Source organism: Procambarus clarkii, chromosome 12 (genome assembly GCF_040958095.1).
Source record: "Procambarus clarkii isolate CNS0578487 chromosome 12, FALCON_Pclarkii_2.0, whole genome shotgun sequence".
In the NCBI taxonomy this organism is placed as follows: domain Eukaryota; kingdom Metazoa; phylum Arthropoda; class Malacostraca; order Decapoda; family Cambaridae; genus Procambarus; species Procambarus clarkii.
In genome coordinates, this window is record NC_091161.1 from 21672264 (window position 1) to 21700000 (window position 27737).

Sequence of the window (27737 nt, forward strand, 5' to 3'; positions counted from 1 at the left end):
CATTTGTGTTCCTCACGTGTGCCCCAAAGAATGAGGTGATTTGGTGAAATGCTATGCCCAAGATTACCATCCGAGTTGCCGTCGGGGAAGTGGCTCAAATAGCCTCGGCTATCACTTCCTTTTGACGGCCGTGATGGTCAAGCGGATTAAGGCGCCCTGTAGTTACCAGTTGCGTTGCTTCTGGGAGTATGGGTTCGAGTCACTTCTGGGGTGTGAGTTTTCATTCGCATATAGTCCTGGGGACCATTCAGGCTTGTTCGCATTTGTGTTCCTCATGTGTGCCCCAAAGAATGAGGTGATTTGGTGAAATGCTATGCCCAAGATTACCATCCGAGTTGCCGTCGGGGAAGTGGCTCAAATAGCCTCGGCTATCACTTCCTTTTGACGGCCGTGATGGTCAAGCGGATTAAGGCGCCCTGTAGTTACCAGTTGCGTTGCTTCTGGGAGTATGGGTTCGAGTCACTTCTGGGGTGTGAGTTTTCATTCGCATATAGTCCTGGGGACCATTCAGGCTTGTTCGCATTTGTGTTCCTCACGTGTGCCCCAAAGAATGAGGTGATTTGGTGAAATGCTATGCCCAAGATTACCATCCGAGTTGCCGTCGGGGAAGTGGCTCAAATAGCCTCGGCTATCACTTCCTTTTGACGGCCGTGATGGTCAAGCGGATTAAGGCGCCCTGTAGTTACCAGTTGCGTTGCTTCTGGGAGTATGGGTTCGAGTCACTTCTGGGGTGTGAGTTTTCATTCGCATATAGTCCTGGGGACCATTCAGGCTTGTTCGCATTTGTGTTCCTCACGTGTGCCCCAAAGAATGAGGTGATTTGGTGAAATGCTATGCCCAAGATTACCATCCGAGTTGCCGTCGGGGAAGTGGCTCAAATAGCCTCGGCTATCACTTCCTTTTGACGGCCGTGATGGTCAAGCGGATTAAGGCGCCCTGTAGTTACCAGTTGCGTTGCTTCTGGGAGTATGGGTTCGAGTCACTTCTGGGGTGTGAGTTTTCATTCGCATATAGTCCTGGGGACCATTCAGGCTTGTTCGCATTTGTGTTCCTCACGTGTGCCCCAAAGAATGAGGTGATTTGGTGAAATGCTATGCCCAAGATTACCATCCGAGTTGCCGTCGGGGAAGTGGCTCAAATAGCCTCGGCTATCACTTCCTTTTGACGGCCGTGATGGTCAAGCGGATTAAGGCGCCCTGTAGTTACCAGTTGCGTTGCTTCTGGGAGTATGGGTTCGAGTCACTTCTGGGGTGTGAGTTTTCATTCGCATATAGTCCTGGGGACCATTCAGGCTTGTTCGCATTTGTGTTCCTCACGTGTGCCCCAAAGAATGAGGTGATTTGGTGAAATGCTATGCCCAAGATTACCATCCGAGTTGCCGTCGGGGAAGTGGCTCAAATAGCCTCGGCTATCACTTCCTTTTGACGGCCGTGATGGTCAAGCGGATTAAGGCGCCCTGTAGTTACCAGTTGCGTTGCTTCTGGGAGTATGGGTTCGAGTCACTTCTGGGAGTATGGGTTCGAGTCACTTCTGGGGTGTGAGTTTTCATTCGCATATAGTCCTGGGGACCATTCAGGCTTGTTCGCATTTGTGTTCCTCACGTGTGCCCCAAAGAATGAGGTGATTTGGTGAAATGCTATGCCCAAGATTACCATCCGAGTTGCCGTCGGGGAAGTGGCTCAAATAGCCTCGGCTATCACTTCCTTTTGACGGCCGTGATGGTCAAGCGGATTAAGGCGCCCTGTAGTTACCAGTTGCGTTGCTTCTGGGAGTATGGGTTCGAGTCACTTCTGGGGTGTGAGTTTTCATTCGCATATAGTCCTGGGGACCATTCAGGCTTGTTCGCATTTGTGTTCCTCACGTGTGCCCCAAAGAATGAGGTGATTTGGTGAAATGCTATGCCCAAGATTACCATCCGAGTTGCCGTCGGGGAAGTGGCTCAAATAGCCTCGGCTATCACTTCCTTTTGACGGCCGTGATGGTCAAGCGGATTAAGGCGCCCTGTAGTTACCAGTTGCGTTGCTTCTGGGAGTATGGGTTCGAGTCACTTCTGGGGTGTGAGTTTTCATTCGCATATAGTCCTGGGGACCATTCAGGCTTGTTCGCATTTGTGTTCCCCACGTGTGCCCCAAAGAATGGGGTGATTTGGTGAAATGCTATGCCCAAGATTACCATCCGAGTTGCCGTCGGGGAAGTGGCTCAAATAGCCTCGGCTATCACTTCCTTTTGACGGCCGTGATGGTCAAGCGGATTAAGGCGCCCTGTAGTTACCAGTTGCGTTGCTTCTGGGAGTATGGGTTCGAGTCACTTCTGGGGTGTGAGTTTTCATTCGCATATAGTCCTGGGGACCATTCAGGCTTGTTCGCATTTGTGTTCCTCACGTGTGCCCCAAAGAATGAGGTGATTTGGTGAAATGCTATGCCCAAGATTACCATCCGAGTTGCCGTCGGGGAAGTGGCTCAAATAGCCTCGGCTATCACTTCCTTTTGACGGCCGTGATGGTCAAGCGGATTAAGGCGCCCTGTAGTTACCAGTTGCGTTGCTTCTGGGAGTATGGGTTCGAGTCACTTCTGGGGTGTGAGTTTTCATTCGCATATAGTCCTGGGGACCATTCAGGCTTGTTCGCATTTGTGTTCCTCACGTGTGCCCCAAAGAATGAGGTGATTTGGTGAAATGCTATGCCCAAGATTACCATCCGAGTTGCCGTCGGGGAAGTGGCTCAAATAGCCTCGGCTATCACTTCCTTTTGACGGCCGTGATGGTCAAGCGGATTAAGGCGCCCTGTAGTTACCAGTTGCGTTGCTTCTGGGAGTATGGGTTCGAGTCACTTCTGGGGTGTGAGTTTTCATTCGCATATAGTCCTGGGGACCATTCAGGCTTGTTCGCATTTGTGTTCCTCACGTGTGCCCCAAAGAATGAGGTGATTTGGTGAAATGCTATGCCCAAGATTACCATCCGAGTTGCCGTCGGGGAAGTGGCTCAAATAGCCTCGGCTATCACTTCCTTTTGACGGCCGTGATGGTCAAGCGGATTAAGGCGCCCTGTAGTTACCAGTTGCGTTGCTTCTGGGAGTATGGGTTCGAGTCACTTCTGGGGTGTGAGTTTTCATTCGCATATAGTCCTGGGGACCATTCAGGCTTGTTCGCATTTGTGTTCCTCACGTGTGCCCCAAAGAATGAGGTGATTTGGTGAAATGCTATGCCCAAGATTACCATCCGAGTTGCCGTCGGGGAAGTGGCTCAAATAGCCTCGGCTATCACTTCCTTTTGACGGCCGTGATGGTCAAGCGGATTAAGGCGCCCTGTAGTTACCAGTTGCGTTGCTTCTGGGAGTATGGGTTCGAGTCACTTCTGGGGTGTGAGTTTTCATTTGCATATAGTCCTGGGGACCATTCAGGCTTGTTCGCATTTGTGTTCCTCACGTGTGCCCCAAAGAATGAGGTGATTTGGTGAAATGCTATGCCCAAGATTACCAACCGAGTTGCCGTCGGGGAAGTGGCTCAAATAGCCTCGGCTATCACTTCCTTTTGACGACCGTGATGGTCAAGCGGATTAAGGCGCCCTGTAGTTACCAGTTGCGTTGCTTCTGGGAGTATGGGTTCGAGTCACTTCTGGGGTGTGAGTTTTCATTCGCATATAGTCCTGGGGACCATTCAGGCTTGTTCGCATTTGTGTTCCTCACGTGTGCCCCAAAGAATGAGGTGATTTGGTGAAATGCTATGCCCAAGATTACCATCCGAGTTGCCGTCGGGGAAGTGGCTCAAATAGCCTCGGCTATCACTTCCTTTTGACGGCCGTGATGGTCAAGCGGATTAAGGCGCCCTGTAGTTACCAGTTGCGTTGCTTCTGGGAGTATGGGTTCGAGTCACTTCTGGGGTGTGAGTTTTCATTCGCATATAGTCCTGGGGACCATTCAGGCTTGTTCGCATTTGTGTTCCTCACGTGTGCCCCAAAGAATGAGGTGATTTGGTGAAATGCTATGCCCAAGATTACCATCCGAGTTGCCGTCGGGGAAGTGGCTCAAATAGCCTCGGCTATCACTTCCTTTTGACGGCCGTGATGGTCAAGCGGATTAAGGCGCCCTGTAGTTACCAGTTGCGTTGCTTCTGGGAGTATGGGTTCGAGTCACTTCTGGGGTGTGAGTTTTCATTCGCATATAGTCCTGGGGACCATTCAGGCTTGTTCGCATTTGTGTTCCTCACGTGTGCCCCAAAGAATGAGGTGATTTGGTGAAATGCTATGCCCAAGATTACCATCCGAGTTGCCGTCGGGGAAGTGGCTCAAATAGCCTCGGCTATCACTTCCTTTTGACGGCCGTGATGGTCAAGCGGATTAAGGCGCCCTGTAGTTACCAGTTGCGTTGCTTCTGGGAGTATGGGTTCGAGTCACTTCTGGGGTGTGAGTTTTCATTCGCATATAGTCCTGGGGACCATTCAGGCTTGTTCGCATTTGTGTTCCTCACGTGTGCCCCAAAGAATGAGGTGATTTGGTGAAATGCTATGCCCAAGATTACCATCCGAGTTGCCGTCGGGGAAGTGGCTCAAATAGCCTCGGCTATCACTTCCTTTTGACGGCCGTGATGGTCAAGCGGATTAAGGCGCCCTGTAGTTACCAGTTGCGTTGCTTCTGGGAGTATGGGTTCGAGTCACTTCTGGGGTGTGAGTTTTCATTCGCATATAGTCCTGGGGACCATTCAGGCTTGTTCGCATTTGTGTTCCTCACGTGTGCCCCAAAGAATGAGGTGATTTGGTGAAATGCTATGCCCAAGATTACCATCCGAGTTGCCGTCGGGGAAGTGGCTCAAATAGCCTCGGCTATCACTTCCTTTTGACGGCCGTGATGGTCAAGCGGATTAAGGCGCCCTGTAGTTACCAGTTGCGTTGCTTCTGGGAGTATGGGTTCGAGTCACTTCTGGGGTGTGAGTTTTCATTCGCATATAGTCCTGGGGACCATTCAGGCTTGTTCGCATTTGTGTTCCTCATGTGTGCCCCAAAGAATGAGGTGATTTGGTGAAATGCTATGCCCAAGATTACCATCCGAGTTGCCGTCGGGGAAGTGGCTCAAATAGCCTCGGCTATCACTTCCTTTTGACGGCCGTGATGGTCAAGCGGATTAAGGCGCCCTGTAGTTACCAGTTGCGTTGCTTCTGGGAGTATGGGTTCGAGTCACTTCTGGGGTGTGAGTTTTCATTCGCATATAGTCCTGGGGACCATTCAGGCTTGTTCGCATTTGTGTTCCTCACGTGTGCCCCAAAGAATGAGGTGATTTGGTGAAATGCTATGCCCAAGATTACCATCCGAGTTGCCGTCGGGGAAGTGGCTCAAATAGCCTCGGCTATCACTTCCTTTTGACGGCCGTGATGGTCAAGCGGATTAAGGCGCCCTGTAGTTACCAGTTGCGTTGCTTCTGGGAGTATGGGTTCGAGTCACTTCTGGGGTGTGAGTTTTCATTCATATATATATATATATATATATATATATATATATATATATATATATATATATATATATATATATATATATATATATATATATGTCGTACCTAGTAGCCAGAATGCACTTCTCGGCCTACTATGCAAGGCCCGATTTGCCTAGTAAGCCAAGCTTTCCTGAATTAATATATTTTCTCTAATTTTTTTCTTATGAAATGATAAAGCTACCCATTTCAATATGTATGAGATCAATTTTTTTTATAAGAGTTAAAATTAACGTAGGAATATGACCGAGCCTAACCAACCCTACCTAACCTAACCTATCTTTATAGGTTAGGTTAGGTTAGGTAGCCGAAAAAGTTAGGTTAGGTTAGGTTATGTAGGTTAGGTTGTCGAAAAACAATTAATTCATGAAAACTTGGCTTATTAGGCAAATTGGGCCTTGCATAGTAGGCTGAGAAGTGCGTTCTGGCTACTAGGTACGACATATATATATATATATATATATATATATATATATATATATATATATATATATATATATATATATATATATATATATATATATATATATATATATATATATATATAAACTCATTGGTGGTACCTTATGCGAGTGGACTTGAAAAATTGTCTCCGATTTTTAAGAAACTTAATATAAATTTGGTGTTCACTAATAGTACGATCAAATCCAATTCAATAAAAAATTCCCCTGATACAGCAGGTTGCGTGTATTCGATTCCCTGCAATGATTGTGATTTTGTGTTCCTTGAACAAACAGGAAAGTCCTTACAATTGCAGTTGTCACAACATGCTTATAGTATTAGAACTGCCCAAATGTCTAATGCCTTGTATTTGCACACGAGTTTATTCGATCACAGTATTAACTGGAATGGGGCGAAAAGCATTACCAATTGTGGTGATTTCGTGGAACGAAATTTGATTGAGTCTGCTTTAATCAGTCAGTGTCCAAATCTTCTTAATGTTAGTACTGGAATGTACAAACTTGATCCATTTTTAAGTTATAATATTGCATAACAGTTTAAGAAAAAACTCTGATAGAGAGGCTTACAATGTCTCATTATAATTTTATAGTCATATATTGTGTGTTCATGAGGCTTTTCTTTAATCTTTCATCCTTATTCTCTGACCGCTTAATCCTCTTTGACCTTTCCAAGCTAAGCCATACCTGTTTCTGGTTAATTCTTTCCCTAGAGATGGGTTGGTCAGGTTCCAGGTGTCGGCCTGTATCCTCCCCCTTCTCTCTTCTCCTCTAGTCAGTCTTGTGTTGACATAGGCTTTAACAGGCCGAAACGTTCACTCTCTTTCACATTTCTCTGTGGAATTCCGCATAAAATGATCAGTGTTTTGTGATCGTCATATATATATATATATATATATATATATATATATATATATATATATATATATATATATATATGCAAACAAGCCTGAATGGTCCCCAGGACTATATACAACTGAAAACTCACACCCCAGAAGTGACTCGAACCCATACTCCCACAACTGGTATGTACAGGGACGCCTTAATCCGCTTGACCATCACGACCGGACATAAGGAAGTGATAGCCGAGGCTATATGAACCACTTCCCCGCCGGCACTCGGATGGTAATCTTGGGCATAGCATTTTATCAAATCACCTCATTCTTTGGGGCACACGTGAGGAACACAAATGCAAACAAGCCTGAATGGTCCCCAGGACTATATACAACTGAAAACTCACTGGGGGACCATTCAGTCCTGGGGACCATTCAGGCTTGTTTGCATTTGTGTTCCTCACGTGTGCCCCAAAGAATGAGGTGATTTGATAAAATGCTATGCCCAAGATTACCATCCGAGTGCCGGCGGGGAAGTGGTTCATATAGCCTCGGCTATCACTTCCTTATGTCCGGTCATGATGGTCAAGCGGATTAAGGCGTCCCTGTACATACCAGTTGTGGGAGTATGGGTTCGAGTCACTTCTGGGGTGTGAGTTTTCAGTTGTATATAGTCCTGGGGACCATTCAGGCTTGTTTGCATTTGTGTTCCTCACGTGTGCCCCAAAGAATGAGGTGATTTGATAAAATGCTATGCCCAAGATTACCATCCGAGTGCCGGCGGGGAAGTGGTTCATATAGCCTCGGCTATCACTTCCTTATGTCCGGTCGTGATGGTCAAGCGGATTAAGGCGTCCCTGTACATACCAGTTGTGGGAGTATGGGTTCGAGTCACTTCTGGGGTGTGAGTTTTCAGTTATATATATATATATATATATATATATATATATATATATATATATATATATATATATATATATATATATATATATACAAGGACAAACCAGCCTATGACTGCAATAACATAAATATCAGCATAAATATTCCTTGATAAACAACAATGATCAATCAATCACCCTATCAGTCCTAGAACACACATGTATGTCTCTGCAGGTAATCCAGCCTACAGTTGTAACTCTATACTTCAGTATAAATACTCCTTGGCACAAAAATGGTAACCAATCACGCACCTTTCACTGCGTCTTGCACGGTAATGACAACCAAACACTCTACCAACTCCCTACAAGTAGTTAATAAGAACTTCTTTTCCACATCTTGAAGTTCACTATCCTGACATCTTCAGGTTTTCCTAGAATCGTCTACTAGGGTCTTCCGCAGCTCTCCCGGCTGCTACACCATGAATTCTTCCTTGAGCAACAATGGTGCTTCACCACTGGAATTACAGAAGCATGTGAAACTTCATTCCACTGCTCCTCTTCTCACAGCTTAAGGTCTTGCTCCTCACTGTATGGCTGCTCTTCCACAGAGCTCAGTGCCTTCCACAACCTTGGAGTCTCATCAACTACCCCTTCTCTGCTGGCTTTGAAGTTCTCAGCAAATCCTTCCCCAGACAAACCTGCAACCCATTTACATGCCAGTAAAAATGTTCCTCTACAAACATATAACTAACATAAAGTTCACAATAAATTTTTCACTTGACATCTCCCTGCTTTCTACATGCTGTGAGGTGACTCTCCCACGTTTGGGCTGGTCCATTTTCTGCCCTCCCTGGGAGCCTTCCGCTTCCCGGGCGGCCCCCTCACTCAGTCGCCCACCAGTGGTTGGAGTGGATAAATGTCGCTCTGCCCTCCGAGACGTTCCTCCATCTTTACTCTCTTATTTTGGCCTTCTGCCTCATCAAAACATGCCTAATGTACTCACAAACAATTACTATGATCGCTGGGCACACAATCAAATACAGACAATCACTATTAACTAGTTAAATTTGGGCTTACCACAATAAGGTCTCCTGCAGGGCGCTCTTCCTATCGATGGTGCCTGACCAGGGCGCTCCCATGGCCCATGAAAATGTCTCTGGGCGGCTTCACAACTCTTCTTGCCGTCCGTGACTTGAGACCTCACGTTTCCAGCTCGAATCCACAGCTGAAACGTCTTCACACTTCCTTCCTCTTGAAGGTATATCAACTAGGGGTTCCTCTCTGACAGGAGCTCAACGGAGTGCGACTTCCCCTCACGATGTCTGGTGCTCAAGTGAGCTCAAGCTCCTCTCAAGCGAGCCTCACACCTCCAGCAAACTCTCCACATCTCATGTCAAGTCATTTACTTATATTCTTGATCACTGCCCATACTCTTAAACTATTTATCAAATCTAACCAATTATTTTACGTATGTACCTCCATGTCTATATCTCTTTCACCTCTTATTTAGGTCAGGTCTTGCAGAATAACTCTCAAGGAAGACTCATTTTTCAGCTACCTGGGATCATAACAGGAGGTAGAATAACATCCCCAGCCACCCCCACCAACTCGTCCCGTGTCAGCATAACTGGAAAATCCCCCTTCTTGAATATATTCACACAGTCAGCCGCGACCACGACGCAGTGCAGCCGCCAGGTGACCTTACTGACCACAACGATAACATGGATGGGGCTGACTTTTTTACAAACATCCAATTGTAAACCCTATCAGGGACATCGAAGAAGGAACACTTCACGCCAGGGACAACGTCAAAGTCCGGGTGTCATCAAGCATCCCCGCACAGTGGGCGGTTGTGACCTTGTTTCACCGGACACTGAACACTTTCTCAAACCGCCTGGTCAACAGTTCATCCAACAGTTCAAACGGCGCTCCATGCACCGCCACGTAAGTCAGTCACACTCAGGTTAACTACCCTGAATGGTTCCCGCCCCATCAGGCAGAGGGAAATAACGCCTCTCACACCGATCGAGGAACTCTTGAAACACAACTTGACGGTGAAATTCGGCCACCTCTCAACGATCCTGAAGAAGCTACACACCAATCAGATCGGCCAACTTGACATGGAGCACGTCCACCAAAGCTAGACCAACCAGCGTTTGGTCCACTGGCCGGGAAAACGCTAAACCAGCCGAAGTGGATCTCTTCAGGGGAGGCAAACGCGTACCCATCTTGTAAGACTCACTTTAAACGGGCAGGCCACCAAAGCATGCCCGCAAGCTCTATACGTCCATCGCCATCTCTGGCCGCGCACCAATCTTCCAACGTTGTCTGGTCTGCGGTTTGCGTGTCTGGTAATCCATGTTGTTAACCGTAAAGTTTCGAAGTGCTGTTGGCTCTGGGAGAAAGTTTGTCTAACAGTGTTGCTGGAAAACCTGGATGACTGCCGGGTTCATGAAGTTTCTGTCGTTGTGAGTAAATGTGTTTGAAAGTGGTGTACTTGCTTCTCTTGACTTTGTTAATGAAGTTACAAAAATTCTTGAGAGTTTGTTTTTGTGCTGTTTTGCCATTATTACTAGGCATGTCAAGGGCAAGGGGTGATCATCGACCAGGCTAATGAGTACGTGATTGCAGAGTATAGTGAGGCCGAAAAGTACGTGGCCATGTCTGTGCTGGTTTTGTATGAATCTGTTTTGGTAGCGTGTGATACGTCTCCTGGATCGCATGGATGGAGTAATAGAGTATCTTCTGTGGGTGATGAGCAGTGTTTGTTGAAGCCGCCGCATGTGTGACTGTCTTGTCTAAGGTGTAGTTGGGTGTCAATGACCCCCGGGCGTCTTGCTATCATATGTGAATGTTAGGTCTGTCTCTTGCACGCTCTGTGAATGTTGCCCAGTCAGCTCTGCTGTATGGTAAACGTGGGAGGCCTTGAATGAGGATAGTTTTTTTGGGATACAGAGAGACAGAAATGTGGTCCGAACCTATGAAGGGGTCGGGAGTTGTGTGGTGTAGGTAGACTTTTTCCACCTTGGGAAAAGTCCTAAGGTGGGTCAGAGATTTATTATTATTAACATCTTTATTGACAAAATTTAATTACAATTTTGCCTAATTTGAGGAATTCAATTAAGTCTTATTGGAGTGAGGATAATGCTGGTATTCACTGTCACACAGAACAGAGGATCATACACAAGGCAATTGGTCTGAACTGTAGGTTGAAGCCCATGTATCATGATTACTATCAACGTTTCAATGTATGAATATGTAAATATAACTTTCTATTGGTCACTGCCACATAAGGGCAGGGATGGGTTCATAAGAGATGCAACTTAAGATTAACATTAATAAAATTGTTCTTATTTCTTTCAAATGGACAAACGAATTTTGGATAAATTAAACAAATCCACAAGGGCCGTGACGAGGATTTGAACCTGCGTCCGGGAGCATCCCAGACACTGCCTTAATCGACTGAGCTACGACAGGGTAAAATAGTTGAAACCGAAGTTCTACTGAACTTACTGGATCCTGCAACCTCTCCGAGGCACAAACCAGGATTTTACACAACTCCCCCCTGCACTCGAGCTATGTCAATAGGCCGTTTGGATAAATTGTTAGGATGTCGTCCAGTACTCCAGATTCAATGAAACAGTAACACATTTGGTGGTACAATAGGCCAGGAGGTCTAAAATCTTTTACGGTTTCACATTCAACAATATAGTGTTCTAGTGAATGCATTAAAGGTTTGTCACAGAGTTTACAATCTGAACATTTGGGTAGTGGCTCAGCCTCACTAACCTGCCAGATGTTCCTATACCCAAGGCGAATTCACGCAATGACTACATCATATTGCCTGGTCCGGCTACTGTGCTGATCATACAAATACCTATTATTACAAAAGTTGTCATAGCTTTTAATACTGCAGCTTTCAGGTCTCTGGCCATGTCTTAATTCTAATAAACCTGAAGTAATTTCTTTAATTTCTGTTTCTAATAATTTCATTAGATAATGCAAAGTCACAATCAGTGTTTTCTTTCCTGCAATCCTTATTGGCCAATTGATGTACGAAATCATATTTTCCAATTCCATCATGGGATGGGATCCACACAAATTTTATAAATGGTTATTATCATTGGCAAAAATTACTTTCCATTTAATATTACAAGCATAAATTGTGATGGGTTATTTAAAGACTGCAGAGCACTTTTAGTCACAAAATATCACCCCATCCCCATGGAGCTTAATGTATTTAGTAGCTAGATAAATACCCAATAGCTCAGTCTGTCGTGCTTTCCCAGTCGTTCAATCTCTGTGTACTAGGCATGATCATTTAATTCCCTTCATATACTGCACATGCACAATCTTTTCTACGGGTGCCTAATTGCACAGATCCATCAGTAAAGGCATAGGATTCAGTTGGTTTGAGATTTTGAAGATGACTGTCAATAGTTTCTAGTGTTATACATCTCATAGTTTGTGTTATACATTTGTTTTACACTGATGGGTGTATAATGTATAGAGACCTGCACATTTTTCCAAGGGGGAATATAGTGAACAGTTTTATCAAGACAAAGAGACATTCAGTTTCATAAGATTATTGGCACAACAACTGAGCCACACACTGTAAGGCGCTTTTTGCGGATTGATTGAACTGTCAGAATTGTTTAGAGTGGATCTCAATTTAATTGGAATAGAGTTGGGGGAACCATTATTTTTCAAAGTTTTGGCACAAAATGTTGTTGTTAAAGATTGGCTACCTGGAACTTTTTGTTCCAGGTAACACGGGCTATGGTGAACCCGTATGGCACAAAACATAGTTTTATGTTGAACTATTCTCTCGTAAATAGAAGGTAATCTTAGTTCCGTTCTCATGTTAACAATTCTGACAGTTCTAGGACAATCCAGGATGATGCACATGGCATTTTTTTGTACTACATCTAGGCCTTGTAGTTGTTTAGGTGTTAAATTAAGAAGATGCATGGCATAATAATCAACAACAGATCGTATAAAGACAACATATGTGGGAACCGACCTGTGAGATTTATATTTATTTAATTTATATGAATTTATATTTACGTTAATTTATATACTTCGATAGCAATTTGTATAATGATAAGTGGACTGTATTTCTGCAATAATCTCAATCTCACAAATCGATCCTCTACACATTAGGGGGGGTTTATTAGTATATATATGCAGCCAATCAAACTACAGAATTAGACTACATACATTGAAAAGGTTCCTTATCTTATAGTACAGCAGGTTAGTCCACCAGGTATAACTAGGGTGTAGACACCAAATTATCCTCTTTGAGGTAGCTTCCATCACCCAGTAACTGGTGCACAAAATCTTGCTTCCTCGTCTTGACCTGTCAAAAGTGCGCTGGCTGTGAAGCCAGATTCTATATATGACAAGTATTTCAGAGAAAACTGTACATGGAACATGAAGACCTGGCTTAATTACCTTTAGTTTGAGGCTTCCACGTGCTCTAACCGGGTCACCCTATATAATGACATTAATGGCCATAAATGAAAGATACTGGGTTTCGGAAAGAACACTTAACTTGAATTTGTTGACAGCGTGTGATAATGGTACACCCTTGGTTTCCATAACACTACGTCCAAGTAAAATTAACAGGAGCCGAATTTGCTCCCGTGTGAGCCTCTGGTCTCAATATAAACAATCGCTGCCCTCCTTCCTCACCCTGACGCCTGGCTTACATTGTCCAGATTTCAGAAAGTGATAGAAGGGTCACATTTACTCTACTTTAATATTGATAATTAAGTTAATTTATATAAGATGTTTTTATGATGGTAAAGTCCAAAGACTAATGTATTTAAGAATAATTCCCACCATAATAGGTGGAGAATATAATAGTATGTGGTGATGATATCCCGTTTTCTTTAGACGGTAATTCCACTACAAGTTACGTTTTCTATGGGTTAACTTGTTGGTAATACAGCTATTATCTTTATGATATATTAAATGGTGTCGGATTTTCCGACAACATAAAAACTACGAGCATATCTTATGTTAATGCCAAATCCTTAACTCACAAGAGTTTTGAGAGGTTTAAAACTCTCAACAAGTTTTTGCGAAGGTTGCTGATGATATTTGTATCAGTAACCTCGATTCCAAACTATCTATAAGACTCAAAAGTCTCCACGGGCACTCCATTAATAGTATAGTTAACATGAAGAGAAGGGGAAAAAAGAGCTCTTGTATTATCAACAGAGATTATGAGGCCACATTCTACTACTTTCTTGGAAAATACATCAAGTAACGTTTGTAGTCTTTGTTTACTGTTTGCCATAAGACAAATATCATCAGCATAACATATAACAGTTTTAGTAGATTGTACAGGGATGTCATGGATAAGTTTGCACATAAGTATATTAAAGAGTGTGAGATTTTTCTCTACGCCTACCTCCCTTAGGAGGTGGACTACAAGTTTAAAGGCTGCTCACGGCAGTTAAGCATGAGTCCAATAGAAAAAGGAAAAGCGGGAGCAAACCGCCAGGCCTCCACCACCAGGGGTGAAAACCTGTCCACAATAGGCCGCTGGCTCCTCCTAGTTAAACAGGACGTTAAAACTAATAAAGGGTAACCGACGGGTTCTCACAATCAAATATTTATATTTGATGTGGCGCTATGAATTGGAATTCGAATTCCCAAGAACAGCCGTCATATCAAGATCACATCAACATTTAATAATAATATGCAGAAATATGGTGGAATAATATGGTTGAAGGGTTGACATCAAAGACCGTTTTCTATAACATAACAATTTATTAATAACAAGAGACTAACTACTACATTACCGAGTTTACGTTACTTTAATGTCAATCCAGTGGCACGATAACAAACAGCTAAATAGCAACCCTTGCTGTGAGGCTGCATACTGAACTAACCTGAACACAGGTGTGCCCACTGATGACGCAATATTGCAAAACAAAGAAAAATATCACAGACTAAGTTACACCACAGCAAATGGTTACGTTATTGTACATCAAGTGGCATTTGCAACACAGCTATTCAACAGCCCCTCGAGAAGTGACAGCAGGCTCCATCTTGCTGACACTTCAAGCTGACAACATGAACTAACTGAACAAATGAAGGATATCCACTGAAGACAAAGACACAAGCAGGCAATCAATAGTGTCTCGGTTTCCCTGACAGCTACTATAATCACAAACTTAGGGGTCCTCCCGCCCCCCAGGAGAGACCCACGTAACTAGGCGGGTAGTCCAACAGTGACCCCCCCCCCCCTATCACAACCCAGTGTGAACACTCTTTGCAACTCCCTACAAGAAGTTGCACTGTTGTAAACAGTAACAAAGACAGGCAAGGCGGGATTCTGGGACACAGCTCCACAGATCCCTAGATAACTCTACTCTCGTCACCAGACGACAACCAAAAGAAATTGCCTTAAGTGATTAATTACGTTAATTGACTGATCGCAGCAGTCAGCAACAAAGTACTAGCGATAATCACAAACAATTGTCTCACACTAGACAACAACAGGATGATACTCTACGTTAATCTTTAACACTTGTCTCTCTCTTGTTAACAATAACTCAAACATATATTACATCACACTTGACTCCCTAGCAAGTATTCAGTGAGTAATTCTCAATTAAGGTCAAACGGACCACTAATTACATCCCCATTGAGTTACGTTAACTAAGCCTACCCTAACTTGGTAGCTTCTGCCACAGTCTGTGTCAAAAAATTACTAGTGAGTGTTAATTACCCTAAGTTAAGTCCCTAACTACTTCTGAGCAATTAATTATCTGTCACCAGGACCGATAATTAATCATCCATAAATACATCTCACTCCGCACTGCCTAAGCAGGTCTCATCAAACACTGTGAATTCACGGGAAAGGAGTTAATTACCCTAATTAACAAGATGTGCCACTAATCCACTGTCCTCAGACAGGATATGATTAATACAACCGATTTATGCTAGCTCCATGACCTCGCTTTACCGAGTCATCGGGGCTCTCCAATGTTAATTACTCCACTAATTAACCTGAGCCACTAATTGCTGTACCCCAGAAAGGTAATTAGTCTCGAGCATATTACGTTAACACAAATACTGACAGACTCTGACAGATCCTCTCCCACTACGTGAATTCATGATGAGAAGGCTAATTACATAATTAGCTAGAGTGGTCAATTAATTGTCACATGGACAATTAATTGCTCCCGAGACGTATCTCACTCAAGCTCAACACTGTTCTCTCTTAACAGCCCTCACTCACTCCACAATACTAAGTGTGCACCCCTTATCCAGTTAATTACCCCTTAACTCACTGAATCCTTAAGTCCTCCACACAACTTAAAGAAACAAAGTAACCCCAGCGTTACATAGGTCACACTACAATGGCATGCAACATCATAAAAGCATTGCCCACATATGGTTGCGGCTACTGCAACTCGTTAATTACTGTGCCCACTCAATAATGACACACGGTTGTGCAACACACAAAAGTATACTAATATTACTGCCCCCCCCCCCTCTTTTTCTTGCACCCGTTGCAAAGGACTACTGTGAACACACACATACCTCAGCAAGGCAATTAACCCATCCATTGCCTGCTCTCATTAAGTACTGTGAATTCCCCTGAATAATCCTAGAGGTCCTTTAAACCCTCAACACAGTTCCTGGGGCAATAATATCGTATAAACTGAAACAATACTGCACAAACCTGCAACATAATGATGCCGTCAGCATACCCCACATGCTAATGACATCATTAGGCAATCAGTCAGCAATCACATCTACTGACTCACCACACAACACAGTACATAAACATGCAAATGAACACATAGAAATGGCATTCACATAATCAATGAAAATTATATCATCATGTATATGTACTGCCTACCTCTAATGATAATAATTTTACGGTGCTCTATGGCATTAATCCAGTCTGAACGATTATATAGAATCGACAGGCTGGATCACTTATATGGTAAATCTCTACACTGACCGGTTACATACTCTAGTCAGTCTACTATATATATATATATATATATACATTATGATACTACAGTGTGGTCCCGTGTATAATATCCATCTCCAGGTACCGCCCTATCAAACACCTGGATCCTACTGACAGCTGTCACTCAGCTGCTTCTCTAGCCTGGCGAGGCTCTGAGACAACTCTTACCGTGAATTTCCACCGGTATGCCTCACACTGTAATAGTACTCATTTCTACTGCCCTCTTTCCCTTATTTTTTTCCTCATTTCCCAAGTCACTACCACACTAGCTGACAACACTTAGCTCGCTTGCTCCTCATGCGTCGACAAGATGTGGCCCTAGGCTGTCCCGGGAAAGTGGCCAAGGCATGTGGCCACCGCGTTGCCCACAGCGCCCCTCCCGAGCTGAGAGGGGGGGTGGGGTTTGGCCGGCGCGCGAGCAGGCGGGTGGGGTGGCCGGGCCATGTGGCCAAGCCATGTGGCCGGACCATGCGGCGGGTGGCCGGGGTGGCCCCCCGGGCATACACACGTGGTTGAGGAATCACCCACAACTCTAGCAGACTAGAGCCTGCCTTGCTCTACACTGGGGTGACAATGGCCGGCGGCGTCCCCACACTGACGCAGCCTGACGGAATGCAAAGTCCAACATGGGCCTGTAATATCACACTCACTTACACTGCCCAACACCAATTGTCCCTTGCCACTAGACAGGATACTCGACCCACCTGTTACACCATGAGGCTCTGCCAGCTGCCCCCTGGGTGAACACAGTCAACTGTCTCTCTAGTTTTTTACTGTTCCTTCCGTAAATCCTTGGCCCCAATTCACCTAATTGGGCCTTGACACAACCCCTGATGGCAGGCGTGCCATATTCGATGAGTAATTTGGACGAGAGAAGCGATTAACGGGGGTAGAGGGGGAAAACTCCCCCCCCTCCACCCAGACACGTCCTAGTCCACCTGCTACCCTGCTCAGACTGACGATTTCCCGCGCTAGGGAAACTCAAAATGCCCATACCTTCTCCCTACTTTGTCTTGACCAATCAGCCTGGAGCCGGCATGGCTCCCTCGTGCCGCATCCAACCATAGCTCTTCGCGCCAAAACTAGGCTTGGAACACACATGCCTAAACCAATCAGGCTCACTCACCCTCGAGCGTCCTGTGACGTCACAAGAAGGGGAGGCCTAAGGAGAGTGGCGTGATGTCTCCTAAGTGTGTGGGGGGGGGGGAAGGCAACGTTCACTCCACTCTTCCCCCACCTCTAACGGTTTTAGTCAAGTACCTCCTCGTCCTATTTCACAGAAACAAGAAAATTTCTGTAATTCTCTCTACAGAGCAATCAAAGACCTCTAACTACTCACAAATGATAGTCCATAACATAAGCTTTCATTCAACACCCAACAAGCATATGTTATTTTGAAAGCTTCAGTTTCTAGAGTGACTAGCCTAATCTAGAAACTAGGAAAACTAGCTGAGGGATCTAGATCCCTCACAAAGAGCATAGGGCTTAGGACACAACCTTGAGGTGTGCCTAGTTTGAATGCATCCGTTCTTGTACTTTTAACTCCTTTAAATAGAACACTAGCACGCCTGTTGGATATGTAGCTCTTTATCCAACTCAGATTACCTTCGATTCCAAATTCAGCAGGTTTCTCAAATAATATTTCGCCATTTGCTTCATCGAAATCTGAGTTCAGGTCAATAAAGGCTGCTTATGTCCTCTCCTGGGAGTGTACAAAATATTCCGCAAAACATGGTTGTGAACAAAACTTGGGCATAAACCCATATAGGTTAGGAGCCAATTCTTCTTTGACCTGAAAAATGACTCGACTGAGAACTCCAAGACAAGACTTTACACATGCAAAATGTAAGGGAAATGGATCTGAATTTTGAGAGATAGGTATAGGAATTGGTTCTATGAGACTTTGTGTCCATTTCTTTGGCAAGATACCTTGTGAGAGGCTCATTTAATAGAGGTCAATCAGAGGGTGGCTAGGGACATCATTCAGTAAGCTCAAGGTGTTACAAGTTATACCATCCACACCAGGGGCAGTTTGTTTAGGTTTCCCTAATGCTGATTGGGTCAGAGATTCTCTCTCAAGAAGGAAGCAGAGGGGAGAGAGAGGTTACAAGTGGAGTACTACAAGGGTTGCTTATAGGTCCCATACTGTTTCGAATTTGTCAATCACCTGACAGGAAATTTGTGCCTTCATTTCAATATTTACAGATTATGCAAAGTTTGAGAAGTCTCAGGACAGTAGCAGATTGTGAGGCATTTAATCAGATTTGGACACTTAAAATATTTCAGAAAAAAATGGCTGCTAGAGCTAAGCATGGCCAAATGCAAAGTTATGAGGATTGGAACAGGCACACTAAGACCAGGACAAAAATATAGGATAAAAGGGAAAACTGATTCTTACATCAGAGAGGAAGAAAGTCCTAGTAGTGGACATAACCCCATTTGTGATGTCAGATGCCCACATTAGCAGAATAACAGCTTCATAATGGCATACTGGCCAACATCCGAGTATCCTTCAGAAATTTAAACACGAGGGCTTGCCTGTACCTATTTACAGCGAAGGTGAGAGCCACACATGAATATGCATCCCCGGCATGGAATTCTTACCTGTAAAAGGACAAGAAGAAACTAGAAAAGGTCCAAAGATATGCAACGAGACTTGTTCCAGAGCTGAAGAGTTTAAGCTATAAAATAAGACAGAGAACTGGACCTTACCACACTGGAGGAAAGGAGAGATGAGGGGGATCTGATAGCAATATATAAGATTCTAATGGAAATTGACAAGGTAGACAAAGCAATATTGTTGAAAGCTAGGAACAGCAGAACTAGGGGTCACACAAGGAAATTAGAGACGCAAATAAGTCACAGGGACGTCAATAAGACCTTTTTCAGTCTCAGGGCTGTCAATAAGTGCAACTGTTTAGACGCAAAGACGAAGATAAATCGATTCAAAGTTTTAAATGGAAATATGATAAATGAGGGGGAAAGAAGACATTGCATTAATCTTAGAACGTTTAGAAGGCGGGAGGAGGGGGGCGGCTAGGAGCCTAGCTTGACCCTGCAGGCACATTTTGGTGAGTACATCTAGGAGAGTTCGCACAAACACATACACGCACGCACACGTCCTCGCAACCAAGTGGACAGCACTCTAGGGTCGTAGTTCAAAGGACCCGGATTCGATTTCCGATCGAAGCAGAAACAAATGGGCAGATTTTCTTTCACTTGATGATTTGTTCACGAAGCAGTAAACAGGTATCTGGGAGTTAAACAACTGCTGCGGGCTGTATCCTGGGAATGTGTGTGTGTGTGTGTGTGTGTGTGTGATGGAAACACATGTAGATGATATGATAGGAAAAATAGGTCTTGATTCGGTAATTAGACAATCGACGATAAGAAAGGCGGGGTCCAAGACCTAAGAGTTCGACCCTACAGGCATACAGTAATATATACACACAGGACGCTGAACACCGTAGCCGGTTGCTGTACCTGGCCCCTGGCCTAGACCCCAACATAACAGTTACAGAAGGCGTTATGGAGCTTCCAAGCTACTAGGTGGGTGTGGTAGTGGGTTTAATGTCCAGTAGTGAAGTATGTGCTTTTAATACATACTCACACTTGCTCATACTTCACATTAATAGAAATAAACTATTAATATTGTGGAAGTGACTTGTGAATTATTTGTGTGTGTGGCGGCCTCATGTCAGGTGAGGTGAATGACGTCACAGGTAGTTGACCCATCAGGCCAAGCTAGTCAAGAGGCGCGGCGGGCTGTGTGGCGCGGGCCGGCGTGGGGAGAGGTGCTGCTCAGCGCCCGCCTCATTGGTTGTACTAAATTAGTCACCTGGACAGTCCTGTGCATGAGGTTACCTGCGTCAGGCTTACAGGCAAGTTACTCTAGATGATTAGTTATTTTATCACATTGTATTCTGTTGGTAGAATGGCCTATATTTGCCGATTGTCTAAATAAGCATAGTTACAAGATGTTAAAGCTTTATTTAAAATTATTCAATTAGCTCTGGTTTACTCATTTGTAAATATGATATTGAGTAATATACCTGTCTATTAGTGGAAACTTTTACCTAGATTAAGACTTTTGATGATTGTTAAAGCAAAATTTAATTCTAAAAACGCCTGCTATGTGATAAACTGTTCAACAACAGCGGCTCGAGTGTTACACTCATAGTGAAACTGAACGTTCCACCAAAAGCAGGTGAAAAATGTTGACAAAATTATTAGTTAAATTCTGGCAGTTATAAGGTGTTTCTTGTGAAGTATCATATTTCAATCCTTGAAACACAGACCAAAGACTTTTAATGTAGCAAGCGTCACATCCCCCCCCCCCCCCCCCCCCCCCATCATATGTGAATGAAACTAGCCATCCTGAGTCACTGTCGTCCACGCTGCAGCCAGCCCCAGAGACGCCTAAATTAACATTAACGTCTTGTGTAACCAAGTACTATATTTTTTCCAATATAAGTAAATATTAATGTATATTTAAATTGTGTATAGGTCTGATGAAGGAAACAACGTGAGTGTATTCCAACCTGTCTCCCTCCCCTAAAAAATAATATATAATAGGTCACATCAAAAACTATTTTAAGTACAGTGTGTTAAAATGTGTGAACTGTTGTGGGTCAGTGCATGAACGAGCATAGACTGAGAAGTTAAAGGTGAAGCGTTCTTCACGTTCATGTTTGGCTGCCGGGTTAACGACCACTTGGCCGTTGTGTTGAGAACGGGCTTTGGATAAGTCAAGTCTGAGATTTTGCCATTCGGTGGTAAGTCAGCTTTATAGATGAAGCAAAATCTGACCTGATCGATTGTTTTGCGGGATGTTTCTCAAACTTTACAAGATGTTCAATTTAGTATTTTGATGTATTTAATGCGTTTTTCAGGTATGTACGAGGGTGCATCAGTACAACAGCACTGCAGGTATGGTCAACCAGACCCCATGAACTTGGTCTTTTACAACGCTACTGCAGGTATGGAGGGATTAAAGTTACTTGGAAAAGCTTCTCTCGAATCGCAGTTGGTCATTATGTAGTTGATACATATTCCCACCTAAGTACCATAGGTGAAGGGAACACGTTTAATAATTTTAATAGTTTAACACACTATGCCTTGAAGCAGTGATCCTCTAATAGGTATAGTCTAAAGTACTCTATGCGTTAGCCACTTCCGAGTGGTTAACCATTCTTCAGGCCCATAATTTGAAGATTAAGTTGTGGTGTATTATGTGTGTTACGGCCCTCTCGGGACGCAACGGGGTCCTTACTCTGATGTTGTTAGAGGAAGATATAATGTATCCGTTCCCGAGCCAGTAGTGGCTATCAAGGGATGAGATCCGTGACGCAAGTAACTTAAAGGGAGTAGGGAAAGAAAGTTAAGAACTTAATATTATAATTAACACCATCACCGTTTAAATATATAAAATTAATGAGTGCACACGGGGGAGGGGTATTTACACTAAACAAGGGGATTATTCACAATGTAGTCTTCTGCTGAAGACTGGATCAAGAAGCTAGGTGCTGAGTCCGCGGTGCTTTCTTCGTGGCCTCACGATGTGTCCTCTGAGAATGCCGAGCCTACCCGGGCCACAGGTCAGCCAAAACGCAGGTCCACTGGGGGCACCGTCGTGGAGGCCGTCAACCACACGTCCAGCTGGTAGGTACTGAGCCACCAAGGCTGGTACGGCCACTCCACGAACGATATAAGGGGTACGCCCTAAACAGGAGTCTCGTGTGATATCACAAATCACCCTCCTGTCCTCAATACCCCAGTGGATGATCGTCTCCAACAGTCTGTCCCGGGTAAATCCTTTCACTGCCACTCCACTGGCAGGCTAACACACCACAGTGTTCTTCCGGGGGGACGACATCACAACAGCTGCAGCAAACTTCACAGTATGGAGACTGGCTGCCTCGGGTAGACTGACTCCACTTCCATCACAGTGGTCCCAGGTCGGCTCTGTAAGCCGACACGTCATCAATAACCGGGACACTAATACTTACGGGCTCGGGCACAAACACCTGACGTATCCAGTCCATAGATGGCGCTGTCATCGGAGCACCACCTCACCAGAGGTCAGGAGCGGCGGTGTTGAGCGCTGAACCAGACTGGAAACTGGTCCTCGAGGCCAGTACACGCTGTCCTCACTAGGTGTCGTCGTCCGTTTGGCGGGGGTTTCGGGAGCTGACCCACAGATGGCGTGGTTGTCACAGCTCCAGGCTCGGATGCTGGATCCGGGTTCGTAACAATATGGTTAATGTTAAGCTAACAATTTCGGTTAAATTTCAATCCCCTTCCCTGTCCATATTTCTGTTAGTCTGTCTTCTATCCCACCAGTCCAATCAAATAGATGTGTATATATAAAAATACCCAAGAGGATGATGCTTCACTTGGGGTTAGGGGAGACTGGGAAGCGAAAAGTTTTAGCGTGAAGGGAAAGTACCGGGGCTAAACCTAGCAAGCTGAATATTCCGTCGGACAGTTTCGGGAGGCTGAGCACTTGCAGCTACGTGGCCATCATCAGTATCGTGCACAAGGTATTGGTAACCCTTGAATGCTGTAGCAATTCTGCAAATCGACAAATATTGTGGTCAGGCGGCAGGACCTGTGAAGTGTTAAGGTGAACGTTTCTGGGTCTCTGGAACGCGGTAACGTGGTGTTCCTGATTTGTAACTGCAAAGTCTCTCTTTATTGGGGATGAAAATATTATATAATAACTGGCGGAGCTCCTATAACCACAGATAACGGCATTAAGAGCAAGGACACTAACTACGTCCTTTTATTCCAAGCTAACAAAGAAGGCTCCGAAGGAAGCAAGCTAGTTTAAATATATGAATGAGTCTTTAGGGTCGACCACTGAATGGAATGAACAGAGGACGCGTTTTGTGTAAACCTGTTTTTCATTGATAAACAAGTGGTTTGTTGGCTGGATTAACAATCATTTGTCCTTTATTGACGAGGGCGGTCTGGCCGATTAAAGTACTATTCTCCAACAGTGCTTCACTGACATCCGCTTCTCTAATAGCAAGTCTGTAAATGCTTCACTAGTGTACTACAAACACAAATAATAGCCAAAAAAACTAATTACATAATGTATGCCTAATATACATTGAATTTTATTGTATATTAAATTATGAATGGGAACATATTTTTATTACGGTGTTAAAATTGATGAACCCGTCTCGTGGGACGGCCTCTGCACTAACGAGCCTGGCCCGAGGACGAGTTGAGTAGTGTGGCTGGTGTTCACTATAGTGTGCGGAAGCCATAAAATGCTGCATGCCTAAATATTTCTGCTGCAGCCACACTAACACTTGCTCTGATCATCGTTACTTTAATCTGGCAGTACGATTTGTTGTCCACCATGAAGAGGATGACCTCAGTTACATATACGAGGCACTGTTGTTTGGGCCTTATTTGTGGTCCATCAGACTCCACCTTCCTTAGTTCTCCTGTAATTTTAGCCTTAAGTTAATACAAAAACCTCTGCCAGTGCTTTGGCATCCTCCCTGATGTGCCTGAGTTTAGGGCCGACAAAGTGGGTCCTGTACTTCAGTCTCAGGCAGTAGGTTAAGGAGTGTTCCAAATGACTTGTTTATTATCACCTAGACCATCTAGGTCGTAACACTTTCAACTGAGAATATTCGACGGAACTAAATCTTTTGTATGGGACTTGCCTCTTTTTGTTGTACCAATATCTTTTCTCCGTTGTACCCGTAGTCGTCGTCTCTTCTATAGCCCTCTTTTAATTGCCTCGTCCATAGTGTCTTTCTTCAAAATCTATTGCTCCTCAAAGAGGCCAATGTTACACCTGGCGATCGTTCCCTTGGTTCTCAAATTGTTCAATCAATTGACCTGGTTTCTATTTTTGGGGTTGAACCACGGCCTGCTCTGGGGGGGGGGGGGGGTAGGTAGGCCCCTGTTATCAAATACCCGCAGGTCATTCCATGATCAGTTATAGCCACTTTGTGGAACTGGCCTTGGTGACCAGGCGTCTCCTCCTCTTAACCTCTTTGTCCGGACCTGTCGTTGTCTCCGGTCTGTTCTCCCTCTCACTTTATTAAATTGACCTTTTATTCTTTCTTTCGACATGTTTACACTTTCAACTGTATCCTGGGTGCCTTATGGAAGAGTTAGGAGTACGGACTGGTTACTCCTTGAAATACTTAGTCCATAATTTATCCAAGTCTGCTTGGAGTACTAGTTTTATCATTATCACACATAGACAAGGTTAGAAGACTCTCCCTAGCTTCGCGTTTTCTCTCAGTTGATGCCGTTGATGGGTTCTGTCAATTTGGTGCTTGCTGCATGGTATTGGCCGGGTTGCCCCTGTCTGAAAAAGAACATCATTTGGTCTAGTTCCCCTTTGTCGAATTAATTTGTGAACGAATAAACAAATAGGAAACAAACAAATACCTGTATCAATAACAATTTCATACACAAGTAATCTTTTTCATGTCATGGAAAAGTACCGAGTGAGGTTGAGACCTGCCTTAACATGTGAGCGAGCCCTTCTGGCCTGGGAGCTCGAAACTAACCCTCTAAGTTATATCTCTGACTGGAACCACAGAGTTCCACTGACTTGTATAATCAACCCTGGTGATCAAGGCATTGCAACGACTCTGGCAATATCCTTGGTCATCCCAGCCCGAGGGCTGCCCATAGATTCTCAGCGAGGCAGACCTTGGTCCCAGACCAGAGGATACAGGAGAGTGCACGGATGGATGTGCACTTTTGGAGATTCCACGCTGATATACATCTGGTCGTTCTCACTCGCACAACTTAAGTCGTGAAATCCCATTCTCTCATACCAGGACAGACTTGTGGCATCTCCTTATTCTAATGGGTGATGTAGTCATTCATGTCTGTGCAGCCTTTATCCTTGAGATTTACTGCCTATGGTATTTATATTATCAATTTTGTTTCCTTGTAATTTCCCTTTCGATATGCCAGGCTTTGGCTTTCTGGTCCCTTCCATAAGTTATCCCTACTCCCACTATATATTAAAACGTAAATACAGTGATCACTCATTCCCATGGGGCTTCGGAGTTAATTTCCCATATATGTGAATCGTTTAGTAAATTCGAGGTAAAGTCAAGCAGGTTCATCATTACCTCTAGTCTTGTGGGTCCCCTGACATGTTGGCGTAACAGGTTTCTTGTTACCATGTCCAATAGTTTAGCTCACGTTACACCACAATACGGTTCTTGCATCTATCCATGGTTGAAGTCTCCATGATTGAAGTTGGGATCGATTTCTAATTTAGTCAAGCCAGTGTGTCGATTGCTTTTACAGTCTACTGACAAGTATTCCCTTGATATAATGTGTAGTTAATTAATGTGCAGCTTCTCAGTATGTTAAGATGGTCTTGTGCAGGTCGGTTGGACGTGACTCATTTTCCAAGGTGTCAGTCTGGTAGGCGTTTTGTACTTCCCATAAAAAAAGGTTTCGGATCTAAACATATCACAGGTTTTTATACCGGTGCTTTCAGGCCGTTAGGAATCGGTAATTTCTCTATTAGACCCGAGTGTTAGGAACAATAGTTTTAACTAGAGATACGGGGGTGGGGGAGCACCTAGGTTTAACTCGCCTTCATCGTTCTTACACGCAAATTTGTCTCCAATGTTTGCCATTATGGTGGGTTATATTTTTTATATCCATACAAGAAATTCCAATCCCTTTATACTGTGCAGTGAGCAGGTTATTTAAGTCCAATTATAAAGCTCTTAATGTCGGTCGCGAATAAAACTTTTTCAAGAGCAGACTTTGAAGCACAAAACTATTCCTCGTCCTGTGACGTTATATGTACTGGTAGCTAGTTGTGTAGTGCAGTCAGTTGTTTAACCTGACACTGATAGTCTGTGTGCAAGTATTGTTTCTGTAGAACCTGCATGCTACTGCAGTCCTTCCTGTAGATGACTGAACTGTGATATCGATGTGGACAGTTCTCGTGGGATCTTCAACATTTTGACGAGTCAATTATTTAAAGTGTGACGGCTTTGGAAAGAGCAGGATTCTAATCAACCCTAGTGGCGGGTGTGTGTACCCACCAAACACACATCGAAACTACGACGTTGGTACAACGTTGGAACAAGTTTTAACACCTAACCAGTTATGACAACCAATATAGCAAGTTGTAACAACGTTCTAATACGTCAAACACGTTAAGCCAAGATGTAACAACTTTATTACAAGCTGTAACAAGAGGAAAATAGAGACGGTTACAGTTTGTTTCCAGGGTAGTACCTGAATTGTGGTATACAGATGAAGAGGGATATCAGTGACAGGAATATTGCATTTAAAAGGAATGTAGAGTTTCGTGAGATTGTATGCATTTTTACTCGGCCATTTATCACACAAGGAGTAAGTTGGTATGTTACACCACTATAGTGTGTTAACGGCACATAATAATTTGTCTCCCAGCAATGCTGAAGATGGTGTCTCGTGATTTGAAGGAAAAAGATCGTGTTGACTTGAATGATTCTTTTTAGTATGGTTAGAAGCTTGTTCTTTCCTCATTTTGACGATTCTTGTGAATCTTGGGCACCAAGAATTACCCTCGTGGCCTCATCCTGTATTACTTCTATTTGTACAAAACAGAGGCGAGGAAGCCAAGTGCAAGGCATGATAATCAACTAGGGATCTAACATGTTAAATAGTCTAGCATATTTAACATTTATACCAATATTCTTACTAGTATTTTCAGTAATTTCGCTTCTAACCAACGAAGTAGGTCGTTTACAATGTCACTGATGATACCTACTCCAAGGTATTTGTACTGCCCACATGTTTCTATTGTTTGGTTGTTAACTTTGAAAGCTAGAGGCACACTGGCTGTTTTTTGGGAGAGAAAGTGGTGTATTAAGTTAAAGACCGAATTCAATGCTTTTAGCAGCGAGTTAATCAAGTAGAGATTGCAGTCTCGTTTGGATATTTGAAACAAAACCAATTTCGTCGACATTAGATGACGGCTTCATCAGCTAGTGTGGAACTAAGTTTTCGTGCATTAGGACATTGAACATTGTTGCGCAAAGCGCTCAACTCTGGGGTGTACCCAAATCAAAGGGTGTAGAATGTTTACTTTTGAC